The sequence below is a fragment of the Mauremys mutica genome, chromosome 3 (genome assembly GCF_020497125.1).
Source record: "Mauremys mutica isolate MM-2020 ecotype Southern chromosome 3, ASM2049712v1, whole genome shotgun sequence".
In the NCBI taxonomy this organism is placed as follows: Eukaryota; Metazoa; Chordata; order Testudines; family Geoemydidae; genus Mauremys; species Mauremys mutica.
In genome coordinates, this window is record NC_059074.1 from 128,729,579 (window position 1) to 128,748,028 (window position 18,450).

Sequence of the window (18,450 nt, forward strand, 5' to 3'; positions counted from 1 at the left end):
GGCACCACCATTTATCAAATTAATTTTGTCCCTTTATATCTCTTTTTTATTACCCTTTTTTAAAAAAAATCCTAATTACTCTTTAGTGCTAAAAGGACTAAAGTAGTTCTTGCCAGTTCTTTTACAAGAAGGTCTAAGCTTTAATTTTTTGACAATTATGATAGTTCCCCATAACACTTAGCCCCTGACTGTAACTTGCAATTTAGCACATGGCATTTGTCTGAGATCGTAGGCCATATGTCAAACAGGACTCTATCTAAATATATTCCATACAAAATGTATTATGTACATAGCTCTGTATAAAGATATCCACAGTACAGACAGATCACTATAGCTGCTGAATTGTGTATATATGTAAAGACCTTGGTCAGGAATTAATCAGCTTCTTACAGAGAGGACAGAATGATCTAAATGTACCTTCCTGATCTTCAGAAAGGAAGCCCTGGGTGGAGACTTAATCACATGTCATTGTCTGTTATGCATTCATAAAAAAGATGAACAATTATGGCACTTGAAGGAAACCTATCATCAACTGAGAGGAAAAGACTATTTTTCTGAAGCATTTGAACTCAGTCTTTTATAACTAAATGACTACTTAAATCTTAAAACTCTAATCATTACCATTTGCTTCCTAAAATACCCTTCTCCCTTTATCCATATTTAGAACAGAAAATACGATGCTCTCGAAATGTTTCTGGTTCTCTGCAAGGGTGAAGGCATTTTTTCCCCTTATATCCCAAGTGTACAATGCAAATGCTAAACAGCTCCTCTCCTCTTTTAACTCTGTCAGGGCTGCCAGCCCACATGTCCTACATTCATTTTCATCCAGTTTATTCATTTATTTTTTATTTATTGTTTTTGGACCAGTGCCACCAATCACCTTACACAACCTGATCTCAAAAATAGGAAGACCCTGTCCCTGTTGGGGTTGACAAGAGTGAGAAAGCAGGAAATTAGGAAATCTATGGAAATTACTTCTTTTTTTTTTCTTCCTATCTTTGTTTTGCTAGGGTGGGTGAAACCCCTCTTTAAGGGCTACAGCTGTACTGTGCCCTCCAAATCATTATCCCTTCCCAATAGCATTATCTTCTTCCTGTCTACATTGTGCATCAGCCACACAATCTGATCCGAAGCCTAGTCTCAGCTAGGAAGAGGGCAAGCTGAGATGCCTCATCTTCTCATTCTAATGAAAAAGTGAGACATGCATCTGAGTATAGTCTACATCAAGGCGACACCACAGCCCGTCACCTCACTTTCTCACCTCGCTAGCTTTTCATTCATGCTGAATAGGACAGATGAGTCTGACAAAGCAGAGTCTTGGGGAATTCTGCACAAGACATCCCTCCAGCAAATGAGCAATTGCTCAGAACAACCCTTTGTAACCTCAGAGGAAAGAACAGAACAGCAATAACATCCATTTTGCTAGGGATCTTAGGCAAGACGCCAAAACTTAGCAGTCAGCAGATTGTAGACATGTCTAAACACAGGCACATCTTTAAAGACATGCATCCTAGGTTATTCTTATTTATCTGTATTGTGGTAGACCCTGGAGGATCCAGCTGAGAAAGGGCCCCATTGTGCGAGGCACAGTACAAACCCAACGTCAGAGACAGCCCCTGCCCCAAAGACCGTACAAGCTAAATCAAGAACACAGACAATGGGGGCAAAGGGCAAGAGCCTCCCAGTGAGATGAAGTGACTTGCCTGAGTAGATATACCCGTATCAATATATTAGAAATACACACACAGGGCTAGGTTCACAAGGGGTACTCGGATGACTAACTGCCCCTATAGGTACCTAAGGCCAATATTTAGGCAATACTGGCACTCACAAAACCACTGCTCTGCTGCCCCTTTACCCTAGGCACCTACATTCCATAAGTGCTTACATTTCCACCAATAAAATCCCCAGGCACCTATATTTCTGTTGGAGGGCATGTGCAAATCCACCTAAGTCTTGACGATGAGGACAAACTACTCAGGACCCAACTCGCACCTAAGCCATGCTTGACTTCATAAGATAAGCATGTCCCTACTGATCTCACCTCTGGGGCCTGATCTGGGGATTCACCTAACTCCAGGAAAGGGTTCATGGCTGTGAATCCCAAGAGGAAGGAGGTGACTAACTCCCACTGAATGGTGGGGCTTAGGCTACACCTCACTCCTCAGCATTTCCTATTGGCTAGCTTAGCAGGCTGGTTCCTGCAAATCCATTTTCAGGCACCTAACTCTACCCATGCACTGTACATTGAGCCTGGGTTCCTAACTTGGCGTTGTGAATTCCTCTAGGCAGTAGGGTGTAAAAATGTTAGACACTGCAACATCTAAGGGTCTGTCTACACTGCAGTTAAAAACTTGCAGCTGGCCCGTGCCAGCTGGCTCAGGCTTGTGGGGCTTGAGCTAAGGGGCTGTTTAATTGTGGTGTAGATGTTCAGAGTTAGGTTCGAGCCTGGGCTCTAGGATCCAGAGAGATGGGAGGGTCCCAGAGCTCAAACTGCAGCTTGAGCCCAAATGTCTACACCGTAATTAAACAGCCCCTTAGCCCAAGACCCGTGAGCCTGGCACAGGCCATCTCTGGATGTCTAATTGCAGTGTAGACAAGCCCCAAGTCCCTCTTGTGAATCCAGCCCAAGGTGCAAAAGGCTAATCCTTCTCTGGATTTTTAATAGCCCAAATTTCAGGGATGTTTGGGTAGGTAGTGCTGGTTTGGCATATTCTAAGGAGAGAGAGACCACTTGCAAAATTCAGGTCCAGATTTCAAACACCCTGGAAGTTCAGAGGTCTTGGCATCTGGAGTTTTGTTTGGAACCATTTATTATAGAAACACACGTTCATAGTGGGGAGAAGCTACCACTGCAGCCAGTCATGGACTCAGCAGAATGTCTGAATACTCCCCCTTACTCCAGAGCATGTCACAGAATTCCTGACTTGTGTGAAAGACCCCATCAAGATCCTGTACAGGATTCTGCAGTAGCTAAACATTGGTTGAATCTGAATTTAAGAAATGGGGTTTACTGCTTCACCTCCCTCTTTGCTTCACCACTCCCCCCACCCACCACAGCCCTGTGCCGTGGGATTGCTCCTGGGAGACCGGAAGACGGTATGCGCTGTGGAACAACGTGGTGCCAACCAGATGGAAAAGGCTACCCTGCTGAACTCAGGCCTGGGGGCACTCATGGTGAGATTCTGTTGGCTTTAGAGCACTGAAACAACAGCTCTGTCCAGAACCCAAGCTTCCCACTCACCCACGGCATCAAACCGTCAAAAACAACTTCTGTATTCTTTGACCGGTCTCCTGCTTTGATGCAAAGGGCCAGATCCTCAGTCCTGGCCCTGCTGCATGAAGTGCAGCGAAGGTACGGAGAGGGGAGGTGTGTGTGTGTGAAAGCAGCTTTTATGAGTGCCCTGCAGCCTAGGGTTGCCAGACACTAGGCTGACCGTGAGGCACAAATTAAAGCAGCCTCAGTGCTGCGTTAGACTTCCCTGACACCAGTCTTATGCCTCCTAAAGATCTCCCATGCCAGGGGAATCCTCAGGTAGCAGGGAAAGCCAGCTTTCCAGCTGCATCATGCTGCCAGAGTAGCACAGCGTATCCACTGCAGGGGCTAGGACTTGGCCCATAGCCTGTGGCTTATGAAACATTTTGGTAGCATTAAGGTAAAACAACAACTGCAGCTACAGCAAACTTTCATACACAGTGTGTGAATGAACAGATCCCATATACAAGAACGGTGTCTACTCTGATGTGAATACAGTTCATACAATGGAGGGGCTTTGATCCCTTGAGCGGGATCTCTGTATAAATCTGTTCACTGGAAAGCTTAAGAAGCAGCATTGCTGAGCGTAAGAACCTCTCTCTCCACACACTCCAGCTAATAGTTTGGACGCTCTATGTGCAACAGACCCTGTGGTTCAAAAAATAGAGAAATAAAAAATGAGCTCTGTCTTCTTGCCCCTCCAAGATTGTTTTTTCATCCAGGTTAAGGTTCCCCTTCTGTTCTGGCACAGCCAAAGCTAACCTGACTAGACCTTCCCAGCTGAGCAAGGGGAAACCTTCTGGCCCAGCCTGTCCCTGAAGAGTTAATGCTCAGTTTAAGACTGGAAGGCAGGGCTCAGGAGGATATGGGTGGGATACCGAAGCAGTGAGGAAACCCTTGTTCGCAGCTTATTCAAAGAGGAAATGGGCACAGATTCTAAGGAAATTGGTTTGTGTTCCTGAGTAATGGGGGGGCACCACTGGCAGTCCAGCCCTTTCCCATGGTTACACCTCTGCTGCAGCAGCAGCTAAATCAGGAGAGAGAAGCACTGACTGAGCTATTTCCAGGTTCCATTATTTCTAAATCTTCATATTTATTGAAATCAAAACTAAAATGGAGCTGGGACATTTCCTTTCAGGGGAAGGGAAGTTCAGTAAACCCACCACACTCAATGGAAGCTGTTTGGGGCAGGGAGTGCTGGCCAAACCTACTTACTTTTGGCAGTTTGAGGCACCAACTATTTAGGGCAGGGGGCAAGGAGATAAATAAAAGTACTAATACTACTTTACCCTTTTCATTTCAGAGCACGTTACAAAGGAAAATGTTGCTGACTCCATTTTACTCACAGGTAAATTGAGGCACGGGTCTTGGAAGCAACATCTCCTGACTGTCCTCATGAGTGGCCTAGCCACAATCTGGCCCCATGTGATGTTTGCATATTCTTAATGGATATGTCTGACTCATTTTAAGGGATTAAATGTAACCTGCAAATCCGTGGAGCAGGGCAGGGAAGAGGGCGGGAGCTCCCAAGGAAATATTTTGCTGAAAACAAAACTTTCAACGCCTTTCAAGTGCAGAGTACTGAAAATAGATTTCAGCCTTGAAGGGAGGGGAATGGGAAGAGTTGGGAGGTGGGAGAGAGAGAGAGAGATCAAACAATTGACAACAGCCCTGGGGAGAAAGGGGGCACAAAGGTTGCCAAAGATTTTTTAAATCCATTTCCTGCAGGAACTGGAGAGCCAATTTGTTGCAGCGGAGTCTGAGCAGGGAGCTCTGCTCTGCAAAAGACACTGCAAACACAGCCCTTCGTTACCCACTGCTGCATCCTTCAAAACAGGAAGTGTTGCCAGAGCATTAATTTATCTCTTAATTGCTGTCCTTCGGTTGCCATGAAAAATGTTTAGTCTTAGATTTAATTCTCCCCACCCCCACCCTGACCACCTCTGATTGCAAACGAGATTTGGGGTTGATTTTTTTTTTTTAACTTTCAGATCAGTTAACTCCTTCCCCGCTTTAATGAAAGATCCCTGAACCACCATAAGGGCCCTGCCTTTGGCCCAGAGTGGGAGTGGAATTCTTTGGGATTTCTCCTTGTCATTATTCTCCCTTGCTCTTGTTATTGTGTTCAGTGTCTCAAGTTCTCCTCCCCCCACAGTTTACTTTAACCAGATGTCTTGCTTGTTCATAACATGCTGCATGTTTGCCCTGGCAGAGGGATTTTGTATTGTATTTTGTTTTGCCTTTTTTTTTTTTTAAATGTGTTTTAAATTTTTTTGAAGAGCCTGAGAAACAATAGCAGATGTGATGAAGTTACAATTAACTGGATAATTCATTTAATTCATGTATTGCATTTTAGTTTTGAATTTCTTTGCAATGCATCGTGTGCATATGTGAGCAGGATGGGTATGAATTGAGGGAAAGATGCTGAGAAAGCAAAATACCAGTTTGAGGAGGGATGACAGGGAATGTCAAGCAATACAAGGACAGCGCCTGTGAAATGTTAACGGATCTCCTGGCCAGTGGGGTGGGAGGGCAAGAGGGGCTAGCTTGTTTTAGCCAGGGCCACCTGTGCCTGGTGATTTATACAGCAGTTAGTGTTAATCACTGCCATGGGATTCTCTTTCACTGAGTACAATAGAAAATGGAGGTGTTTGGGGCTTTGGGATAAGGCACTGGGCAGGAAGCCGGGAGACTTGATTCTGCTCCTGGCTTTGTTGTGTGGCCTCAGGAAAGTCACTTCACCTTTCTGTGCCTATATTTCCCCTCCCATCCCTTGTCAGCCTTGGCTATTTGAGGCCAGACTGCGGTGGCTCATTTTTCACTGGCTACCCCTCTATAGAGTTGCTACTGGGTCTTAGACGTTGCCATCACAACCCAGGCAAGCCTGCCATTTCGGGCTGTGATTATTGTTCCATGAGCATGGAGCCCATCCAGGCTGCAGAACACTGGCAGAGGGTCAGAATCAGGCCCTTACTGTTTATAGTACTCTGTGCCTCTGAACTAAACAGGGCCTAAAGGTCTTCTGTTTTATAATAGCCCTGGCTGTTATCATTTTTGTGTGAAGAAGCTCTCCCCTGTCTTTGGTGGAAGTTCTGCTTGCAGACCAATGGTGTGATATGGCCCATTTAAAATATATGTTGCATGTATATATGGCATCTTCCATCTAGGAATTTCAAAGGATTTTGCAAGTGCTAGTGAACTGAGCTCCCCAACACCCTCAGAACAGTCCAGACCATCAAAGGCTTGTCTACATGATGCCTTAGTATGCACTGGAGGAGTGTAAATTCTAATGTGCCCTAGCATGTCATGCTCTAACTGGCCCACGTATGTGGACCCGTCTGGCACATACTACAAGTTCTGTGCACGTTAATGTAGAACTGTTTGAAATGGGACTAGATTAATGCACACCGTGGAACTTTTACTGAGTGCCAGCAGGTCCACACAGGCCAATTAGTGCACAACACACTAGAGTGCATAAGAATTTACACCCCTGCTAGTGCAGACTAAGGAACCATGTAGATAAGCCCTTAGTGAACAAAATATTAAGAGCAGCAAAATATTTAGGGATGATTTTCATAAACTGGCTTTACTTTTGATCAGAGCAAACAACTGCCAGTGTAATTTTATGCCCGTATTTATGTGTGTTTATGAGCTTGGTTGCACATTTAACTGAGGATTTAGGTGCCTAAAAGACCTTAATTGTGGGCTCAAATAAATGTGGATGCACAATTGTTTGTTCCTGCAATTTTCCACCCACAAAAATGGAGTTACTGTTAAAGCTAGATGAGAATCTGGCTCCTAGCAGCTGTTTGACCCACTACCACAGACATAAATAAACCTTAGAACAGGTTGGAAACTCTGGGACAAAGTTGGACCTGATGCAGTTGTGAGTTCCATGTAGGCAGTCCTCTGCACCTGCATCAAGCCCCATTGACTTCTGTACTAGTCCAGGAGGCTGCCCATAGAGAGCTCAGGATCGGGGCCTTGGCTCTCAGTTGTTCCAATGAAAACAAGAGCAGGATTTGGCTGTCTGTTCTGAAGGCATTTTAGAAGAAACGTGAGCTGAATTCCTTTCGTGAATTCCTCCAGAACTACCAGGAGAGCTGCTTACCTTTTGTGCACTGTGGCTTCTAGCTATTTAAAACACATCCAATAATCTTTGCATGGTAAAACTGGAGGTTTTGCTTTAAATCTGCACTTCTAATACATACTCCCAAATCATTAATCCAACCCTTCCATTCCCCTAGAATTAGAATAGATGATATTGCTAATTACAGTGTACTGCAGAGTAGGTTTTAACTCTAACTATTCTAAACTAAAATGTCATCTGGAATGATACAGTCACTCATCATCACCCAAGGCAAGGTTTTCAAGCCAGAGTTAGAAGGATCCAAATTTCCTACTTTTTTCTTTTCTTTTCTTTTTCTTTAGCAGCAGATGAGGGGAGAGAATTGAACTATTTAGTCTTGAAGACTGCTGGGGATGGGAACCCACAGAGATTCTGGTTCATGCCTGACTAAAAGATTATGGTCAAAATGCGACATCACTAGTAGAACACATTAAAGGAAATTAAAGCAATAATAAAGTCTTTAAAAAGATGTTAAAAAGAAAAATGCATCAAATCTAAAAACCAAATGAAGTTTAACACCACATTCTTCTGTTTATTTCTCTTCCCTTTTCAACAGTATTCAGTTTCTTTTCTCATTATGTCCCAAATTGGGGACCACAGTGCTGCCAAATTTTGCGATTTAATCATAAGTCTTGAAACATTTGGAGCATTTCTTGATACCACAGCCCCTAGAGTCACGTGATTAGTAGAGAATATCTGCATGCATTTTTTTAAAAAGTAAGTTTCTAGCCCTCGGGATTGTGGAGAAAAGCTTGGAGACATGAACTGAGGGCACCCTACAGATTCAAAACCCAAAGCAAAGAAAAAGTTGTTATTTTTTAAAGATCTCATCATTTTTAAGCCTATCTCTTGATTTTTGAGACCTGACTCAGGATTTTTGACTGATTGGGGTTGGCAATACTGGGATCATTAGACTTAGCCGGAATTGAGTTACTTAACCTTCTGATCCGTGTGCAAGGTGTCTCTCAACCAAATATAGGATTCAACTAGAAGCCAATGAAACACCAAGATTAGGGGTATTATGTGTTTACAAAACACCCAGAAGTATCACTTCTAAAACAGCAGTGCTCTTGGGAGAATGACATTGCATTACTAACTAATCAATACTGGCCAATGCTAGGAGGTCAATCCCCCAAACTGCAGCATTGGGCAAGAGTGCTTTCAGGAACTGATATCATAGAACATGATTGTTGCTAACACAATGTAGGGCTTTGAGTATAAAAAATTTGTCCTACCCTGAAGTCTGTAGATGAAACGATAGCACCTGAACATTTTCCAAACTGGTTTTCTTCATCTCTATGGACAACCTTCCTCAAATGTTAATAAAGGCCACAGGATACCAGTAGAACAAGCATCCATTCCTCTAGTGTTTATAAACAAACAGAATAAAACCATTCTCAAGTGACCTAGGGAAGGAGAAAAAGCAGTTGCCTCGCTGAGGTGGTTTTCTAATAAAGGAGCAGGTTTGTACTCAGTGCATTTGAGGATACTTTGTGATGGTTTCTTAAGACGGAAGGGTGTCTAATGATCCTAAGATAACAGACTTTAAAATCATGACATTTCAGGTACAGAAAAGTTATTTTAGATCATTTATAGAGCTTATATGGCTTCCCCTGAGCCCTATACAATTAGACTTGTGGTAACTGTGGGTATGTCTACACTGCAATTAAACACCCACAGGTGGCCCGTGTCAGCTGACTCAGGCTTGGGCTACTGGGCTGAAAAATTGCAGTTTAGACATTTGGTCTCGTTTCTACAAGGGGGGAAGAGCCACAAGCCCAGGCTTCAGCCTGAGCCCAAACATTTACACTGCAATTTTACAGCCCCGCAGCCCAAGCCCCATGAGCTGACACAGGCCAACTGCAGGTGTTTAATTGCAGTGTGGACATACCCTAAAGCACCTGGCTTCACAGTCAGAAGGGTATGAAAAATAGACTCCAAATGTTTTTTAAAAACCTCTCTAAAAACATCCCTAAATTAGTTTTTCTGTCAAATCTGTAGCATATGTAGAATACACCATAATGGGGCAGAAGGGTTTTATTGGCATGGATTTGGCATGGCTGCATTACTGAAAAGCTGCGAAGGTTTCAGACCTTAAACCTGTCCCGGTTCAACGGCTGAATACTGCCCCTCTGACAACCCTGGCTGGAGAAATTCCATGCTTGGGAAGAAAGAAGGAAACATTTCCTCTGACAGGCTGATTTACAAAAAGAAAATAATAATAATAATGGCAGCTGTTTGAAGATGAGCAGAGTTTTGGACTGTTCAAAGCAGTCCCTTTAGAAATGGTTAAGCAAGTAGAGTGCAGCTAAGGGTGGTCAAAGGTGCATTATAGATGCAAGCAGCACAAGGATATCACTTTCACATATATGGTGTATATATGTGTGAGATGTCACATACTAATATAGAGAGGCCAAATTTTACTGTCATTTACATGCATTCGGCAGCCCCATTGATAGAACCCTGCAAATCTGCAGATATCCTCGGACCATGTTTGCGGATCACAGATCGGATATGGATACAAATTTTGTATCCACACAGGGCTCTGCCCTTTGACATCATTAGTGCTATGCACATGTAACTGAAAGAAAAAATGACCTAGTATGTATCTATTTCAAAATGTAAACTCTTGGGTGTAGAGACCACGTCTTCTTTGGTATAGCTCAGAGAACCCAGTTGGTACTCAATAAAGAATAAGTAACAACATATTCTATATATTTATAATGTGCACAGATAACCAGATATGATTATTTCATGTATACAGCAATATATTTAATTTCTTGTCTGGGTTTTTTTGGGTTTTTTTTACTTTCCAGCCAGTCTGAATTTTCTCAGATATTTTCCTCTCTAAGCCCCACTGTGCTGAGGATGTTTCAGTGAGCTGAGTCAATAAGGAAGGTAGCTTCAGAAAGAATGGCGACATCCCAGAGACCCCCTCTCTAAAATGAAATCTCTATTTGTTATCATTGCCAGTTAAATATTCCTGTTTTCCATCAGCAAGTGATAGCAGCATGAGGTTCCCTTTGAGCTCTGGGACAAAACCGTCATGGGAAGTGTCAACCTGGGATAAGGACAGTTTTAAATCACAGGCTAGATCTCAATGATCTAAGATGGCTGGTTTTCCTTCCTTCCTTCTCCTCCCCTTCCCCTGAAAAATCATTCTAGTCTCATCTCACAAAAGCTTTGCAGCTGTGAGCTGTCCTACAGTTTGCTTGAATTTTCAGGGACAGTCAATCCACTTCTTAAACAATTTTTCAGGTTCCCAGGACCTCCTTGTTTTATTTTAAAGGCTGCTTTTTATTACTTAAAAGAAAATAAAAATTGTTTCAAATCCCCTGACCTGTGAAGTTAAGGAAAAGGTCAAAACCTACTGTTCCTCCATCCTCTATTTCAATCTATTAGAGGATGAGGGGGTCCATGGCTACTTGACCTTTCAGGAAATTGAAGTATCTTTTCAGCCGACTCTTTCATTGGCCTCAGAGGGTCATTGATGAGATCAGGCTTAAAACAAGGGAGCAAAGAAAAGTTATGATTTTTTTATCGGGGGAGATGGGGGAGGGAGACAGAAAACAGAACAGCAGTATCGTGGAGCTCTAGGATTGCCAGCATTAATTTAACGTATACTGATGTATCCTCCGAAGGCCAATGGGGCAAGATCCTCAGCCAGTGCAAATCAGTGCATCTCCATTGAAGTCAATGGATCTATGTCAATTTAGCTGACAATCTGGCCCTAAACATCAAGATCTGGTCTTTTTTTGTGGGGCGAGGGGGAATATTACCTGCAAAAGATGTGGAAAGGACCAGATACTTTACTCAGACTGAATAGCATCTTGCTCAGGGTTTGACCGTGACTTTAGGTACAGCCCTGAGCAAGGGGTGGTGCATCAACTGCACCAACCAGGAGCAGCCCCAGGCAGTATTTTGACGCACCTGATTTACAGTTTCTTCCCTGAGTCTTCCTTGTACCAGCAGGGCGATAACTTACTTCTGGACTATACCAACAATACATTACTCCTCACCCAGTGCTAGCTCAGCTATTCTTAGTCAGTGAGAAGGCGGTGGAGCCAAGGCTCTGCCTATTTGCTGCCCATCCCTGTCCACTCCCCACCCACTTTCTCCAAGAGGAGAAGAAGTAATTGTCTACGAGTCTGCTCCTAAGATTGATGCAGTCCATGTAGCGAGCAAGGAGAATTCTTGCCCCCTCTTTTTCCCTAGCATGGGCATGTAATCTGAGTCCTAATCTAACCCTCCAGGACTAGTGCCATTGGTCTCAAAGGCCTGTTCCTGGAAGAAGATATTATTCAGAGTGAGGAAGGGGTTTTCCATCTGGCACCACAATAGTAAAAGATAGGGGTCAGATTTTCCCAATGTTTCAGGAGTAGTCCCATCTTCTCCTATGGAACTATGGCCATGGTAAGGTCCTACACACCGGGAGACAAGAGTATCAGAATTTGACCATCAGTAATGTGTGGGTCAGAAATGTGTAAAGGTGCCACCTAATCTGGTGAAGTAAGCACTACCACTGAGACCAGAGAGATACAGAGGAAGACTCTGTTCAAGGAGTGACCATACCTGAAGCATTATTAGATATTATTACTAAATGCGACACGGTCTCTGCCCCCAAAGAACTTACAGTCTGAATAAAATCCTGATCTGCCAAGTGCACTCCTATACCATCCAAACCATGTCACTTTCATGTTGCTGTTCTTCTCCCATGATCTTTCCTCTTGTCTAGACTTTACTAATATTGTGTCTCTGACTCTGAACTACGATTGCTTCCTATTGGCTGAGTGGGCCTGATAAATCAATTTTGATGGCCTAGTGCAGGGGTAGGCAACCTATGGCACACGTGCCAAAGGCGGCACGCGAGCTGATTTTCAGTGGCACTCTCACTGCCTCAGTCCTGGCCACCGGTCCTGGGGGCTCTGCATTTTAATTTAATTTTAAATGAAGCTTCTTAAACATTTTTAAAACCTTATTTACTTTACATACAACAATAGTTTAGTTATATATTATAGACTTATAGAAAGAGACCTTCTAAAAACGTTAACATGTATAACTGGCACGCAAAACCTTAAATTAGAGTGAATAAATGAAGACTCGGCACACCACTTCTCAAAGGTTGCCAACCCCTGGCCTAGTGTGAGCCATCATTGATTCAGAGTCTTTTAGTTTCTGGGATGATGGGCATGGGAGTGGATGGTAATGGTTTGTCCCCTTCTTCTCCTTTGTCAGTTGAATACAAGAATTTCTCTCCAGTCATAGCATGATCATGAAGGTGGCTACTTGAAGCAGACGGGTAAATGGCTACGGTTATATAACCAGATAGGACGTTTTTTAGCTGCATTTGACAGTTTTGTTTAAATGGAAGAATCTTAACGGCCCAATTGGCTTGGAATGCCTAACAACAGCTCCTCCTCCGCCCTTTCCTAGGTAAAGATTGAATCCAAAAGCAAGTGTCATTAGCAACAGCCATGGCAGTTCTGTGGATTTATTAGTGGGGAGTGTCAAGCTGATATACAAGTCCTTGTGCTGGAGTCACAGCATTTTTAATCTCCTCAATTCACTGTAATTTCCACTGGCCTGGATCCCAGGGACATAACTCCATTCCGGAAATCAGGCTTCCTGGAGTTGCAGCCTTTTGTAATGCTACCATTTTTCATCCTGCACCATTAATAAAGGCCTCTTTTATGAGCAAATGTAACAAAAATACAGAGGGGTAACATTACAATTCTGCTTACAATCATGTGGGGCATGATTGTTTGCAAAACAGTGATGCTAACAGTGTGGAAATGAGTCGTCTTGGGCAGATATTTTGGGAGGAGCATGTCTGAAACAAAATGAAAAAGAAATCACTTTAGGTAAATGAAAATGTTTCTTTTTGATCATTTTGAAACATTTTGTTTCGAATTTGACCTTTTTATCCTTTTTTTAGTCTAAAGTTCCTAAAATTTCCAAATGAAAAATCATTTTAACTTGAATATTCAAATCTTTCCGGTTTGAAAATGTTGAAATGGAATGTTTTCATAATCTCCAGACTTTTTTTCCTAGACATTTTCCAACTCAGGAGATTTGTCTAAGCCAAATCTGCTTTATAAATAGTTTCAGTTTCAACAAATCGGCAAAAAAACAGTTTGTCTGAAAATTTCCAACCCACTTTAGTACACAATAACCTGTCAAACACAGAGGTACGTTAGAAAAAAATGATGAACTGCAATTCCCTGTGAGATCACTAGGTGTCATGTGGCTATAAAGACGTTCTAGTTGGAATGAATACAATAGAGAGAAGTCAATACCAAAGAAATGTTAAAATGTATCTATTGCCAGTATAACATTTCATTCCACTAATCCATTTGATTGGACACCACAGAAAGAATTAGGACTGTATAAAATTCTTTCCGCCCTGCAACGTGTATTCATTTGAATAACAATGAGTTCCTGTAAAAAGGACCCTCCCTTTTTTGTGGGACAGAAGGATTTTAAAGAGCCAGGACTGTTCATCACACACCTTGGCCTGTAAGACCATCTGAAAAAAACCTGTTTACTTCTCCTGCTCTCCCAGTTGGGAGCTCAGTAGTCTTGTTTTTCCTTGGCATCCCTCTCCACAACTTAGAACTTGCTTCAGATCTTCCAATAAAAAAGGCCCTGTGCCACCCAGCAGTGCAACATTATCAGTGCTGGTAGAAAAATGTCTAGCAAAAATATATTTTGAGTAAAAATAGAAAAACAGTTTGCAAAAATGTTTGCAATTTGTCTTGCCTGTTTTGGCCAGCTCTAACCATGATGCGGTGTGATGCCGTCCGCTGAAGTCAATGGGAAAACTCCCATTGACTTTAGTGTGAGCAGAGTTAGGCCAGTGCAGAGTACTTATTATGAAAATCCCACACTATAAATAAAGTCTGAGAGGTTAGTTAGTAAGAGTGAGAGACAAACTTATTTACTCCAGCTGTATCATTCTTCCATTAAAAAGTTGTTCAGGCCTGGTACCAAGCACATAAATAACTATCCCAGATTCCCAGAGCCTTCTGTCCTCTCGCTGTCTCTCCCTCTAGCTTGCTCCTCTGCCTGAACTCTTCTGTCAGCAATGGCCCCACCCTGCATATTTAAAGCTCCTGTCCCCAGATATAACAAGGCACTATGGGGTGCACAAAAACCTGGAGTGTCCCAGGATCATGTTATCTGATGTGCAGAGCAATTCTCTATTTCTCTCCCTCTCTCAAACATATGAGTGGATATAAATGTCCAAAGAGTCAGCAGTTCACAAACAGCCTGAATGGCGCTTATGTGAATTTGTGAGACCCTCTCTGGTTTGGAAATTTTGCTGGGCCAGGCTTTCTCATGAGGATACCACACTTTCAGTCTGGTTGAAAATACCACAAGAATAACCTTTCTCATGGTATTTCAGTATTTATATTCCGGTTCCTGTCCAACCCTAAATCAGGAAGTGCAGAAGCGTGAGAAAATTTTATAAAAGGAAAAAAAAAAGTTTAATGATGGTTTTTGCTTCTCAAAAACGTTTCTGTTCAGTTCAAGCCTGAGGCAAAAATTTGGGCCTGTTCCTATTTATTCCAACAGGTTCACCCATTCTTAGTTACTAACAGGTGGGAGTGTCATACGGTTGCTAGAGCACAAGTGTGCAAGTCAGAAGAACTCTTGCTGTTGACTCCTGCTCTGCCAGTACTTGTGCGACTTTGGTTAAGTCTCTAAACAGCTCTGTGCCTCAGTTTCCCCGCGTGTAAATTAATATAATAGTTTTTACCCTTCTTTGGAAAAAGCTTTGAGATTCTTGGTTGAAAGGTGCTATGCAAGTGCAAAGTATTATGGTAATTAGTACACAATACAATGTATTTTGACACTTAAAAAGTGAGTGTAAGTGTGTGTATATGTATTTCTTTAAACAGTGGAACACTTTTTCAGTGATTTAGGATAACAGGAATAAAACACTTTAATCAGTAGAATGAAGCAATGTAACTCATAACACGCACAGGAAAAAGATCCGTTGTATGAGACAGTGCCATTTTTGTGTACCACAACCACAGTTTTAACTACAGAAATTAAATCACAAATGCTTTAAAAATACAGTATTTCAACTGTTCAAATTGGTTACACTTGCGAACACGCAGTGGAAGGGAACAGACGTGCCTGGGTGTCCCTGAGAGCATAATGTGTCCTGCCGTACTGATATCACGGGGGCTAATATGGGAAAAGGCAAAAGCCTAAGTTGAGTTCTCATGGCTGGCAGATAGAAAAAATAGTTTTTTACTTGTGACTCAAGCACATCGGAGATGGAAATTATTGAGAGACAATAAGCATGGAGCCCCATAATGCTATTTTTACAGCCCGGCTTTAGAGTACAGCCACACTTTAAAAGACGCATTCGTCTATATAAACATTTGAGAGTATCTGATCTAAACGATTTTTTATAAAGGGGACTTGAGCAGGGTAATATACTGTTCTCAGAACTCCAAGGCACTGCATTTAAAACTCATTGGACCGGATACTCCAGTCTGCTAAGGACACTTCATGCTACTACACATTGACCCTCTCAAATGAATGTGTCTTGCTTGCACTCCAGGGTATGTCTATACTGCAACCAGAGGTGTGACTGCAGCACATGTAGAGAGAGACTGGAGCTAGCTTTTATCTAACTAGTTCACATAAGAATAGCAGTGAAGCCACGGCAGCACAAGTGGCAGCATGGGCTGAACGGTCCTGCCCAGGACCCTGGATATGTATTCAAGCAGCTAGACTATGCTGCCATAGCTTTGCTGCTATTATTACTCAAGCTAGCTAGATCAAAGCTAGCTCAGGTATGTCTATATGACTGCAGTGTAGCCGTAACTCCAGAGCCTGTACATTGCCATGATGTTGTTTAATTACAAGCCTAATTAAACAGGTGTATTAATAAGTTACGATCTTTTCTGTTCCTCATTGCCTTATTTTCTATGGCAGTTTGTAAAAAGTAGCTTGTAAAAAGAAATGCAACTTGTTACAGTAACCTCATGCCATTCACTACATTATTGCACAAATTTCTTACAATTGGAGATTTGCTCCCTGACACACATAGATAAGGATTGCGGTACAACATGTGCCTATGTCCAGCAAAAACTTGTTTCTTAGATCTAGGATTCACAAACTCTATACAAAGAATTGGGGGGGGGGATTAATTTAGCATTAATTAATTACAAATAATAAAGGAAAGTGGTTGATCTTTTATGTGCACTTGAATGGGAAGACCTACCAATTCAGGTGGCTAGCACAGGTGAATACAATTCTTCTCATGCTAGCTGGTGAACTAAATGCTGATTCACTTGAAAGAGAACTTGCTTAACTTTCTAATGTTTACACAGCAATAGACTGACAGGTTGAACATGCTTCCAAATCCCTTCTGTAGAAAACCATGTTGAACAAACTACTAAGGACTGACAGCCACGAGAGTGACTTCTTCTGCGTGTTATTTATTATTTGTATTTCAGTACAGCCTAGAGTCCAGCACCCCAGGGTGCGAGGCACTGTACAGACAGAGATGATCCATGACAAGCTTTCTATCTAAGATGTGATTGGTTCAGTTCTCTTCATCCCCACCCATAGGCCCCAATTCAGCAAAGCATTTAAGCACATGCTTAACTTTAAACAAGTGCTTGAGTTCCAAGGACTTCAAAGGAATTTATGCACATGCTCAAAGTGAAGCATGTGCTTCAGTGCTTTGCTGAATACGGATGGACTGCTGAAGGGAGGGCCATTGTCAGTTCTGTGTCCTGCAGCCACTTAACTTCTCAAACATCCACTTGAACTGCAGGATTTGGCCCGACATTTGAAAAACGAGAAGGGTTCTACGTACAGAGCGGTGACTTGTTCTGGTTAGCTTTCTCTGTCCCCGTTTCATTTCATTTTACCCACTTCCGTTTTCCTTGTTTCAGCCAGTTCTGGAAGTAGAAGCGCTGGAGCACCACGCGAGAGGCTGTATTCCACCCCAACCCAGCTGGCAGCAGGAACGACTGAAAAACCTCACAAAAAGGGCTGCTTTTGGGAAGCTTCCAGCGAATGTCTCAGACACAAGGTTCCAATATTACAGATAAGCACCTATGTTTTGGATGCTTATCTGAACTGAACATTGGCACTTTTTGAATGCCTCATTAAAATCAGCTGGCTAGCTTGAGTATTACAGTTTTTGCAGCACCATTTCCTTTCTTCAGTTCATTTGGGGCCAGCTAGAGGAGATTTTACCTGGAAAGTTGGCTTCAAAGGGACTGTTCCCATGAGTAAATGCTCACCGGCATGGACGCTACAACCTGGCCCTTGATGTTACCTGGGTGTTTCATTAGGATTTGTTAAATCACAGTAGAAACACTAAGTTTGTCAATATTCTAATTTCTGAAAACCGGACACCCCCCCCCCGCCCCGCCTCTTCCTCTAAGGCCCCTGCCTCTCCTTCCTGAAGCCCTGCCCCTCCTCTTTCCCCGAGGCCCCCTGCCTCGCCTCTTCCCCCAAAGCCCCACCCCTGCTCTGCCTCTTCCATGGAGGTCACACCCCCTGCTCACTCCTCTTCCCCACTCCTCCCATTGCTCCCTGCTCTCCCCACTTCCTCATCACTCAATCCTTTCCACCTCCCTCCCTGCCAGCTGGGCTCCCTCTGCTCTGGGGCTCGGAAGCGAACTGCAGCCTGATGCACAGCCTGCTGCCAGCCTGCCCATAAGATGCAGGTCGTAGGTTGCCCTGGCTGAGCACGGGCTGGCACAGGTTGATGACCCGGCACCTCGCCTCCCCCTCTCCCTGCCTGTGGTAACCGGATTTTTTGTGTCCAGTCAGATGTACTGACCGGACACTGTACAGGTGCCCTTTCTACCAGACTTTCTAGTCGAAAACCAGACACTGGCAACCCTAAGAAACACTCAGGGCAAAACAATGTTGGACTAATCACATACTGTATTTTTTATGAAGAACATTTCCCAGTAAGGGAGACCAAGGATATTCATAACAGTGAGACCCTTAACCTTCTCGTAAGCCTTTAATTTCAGTAGTAGCTTTAAACGACTTTTCTTGCAACTCCTTACCAATGCTTTGT

General features: G+C 43.0%; 1 long non-coding RNA gene across 1 annotated transcript; it reads left to right on the forward strand.

The window, feature by feature from the left end:
• The first annotated feature begins 4,187 nt into the window (after nt 1-4,187).
• LOC123366410 lies at nt 4,188-17,410 on the forward strand. Its single transcript, XR_006578064.1, has 3 exons — nt 4,188-4,323; nt 4,560-4,604; nt 17,306-17,410. It is a non-coding gene; the product is annotated as an uncharacterized LOC123366410 (long non-coding RNA).
• The last annotated feature ends 1,040 nt before the right edge of the window (nt 17,411-18,450 follow it).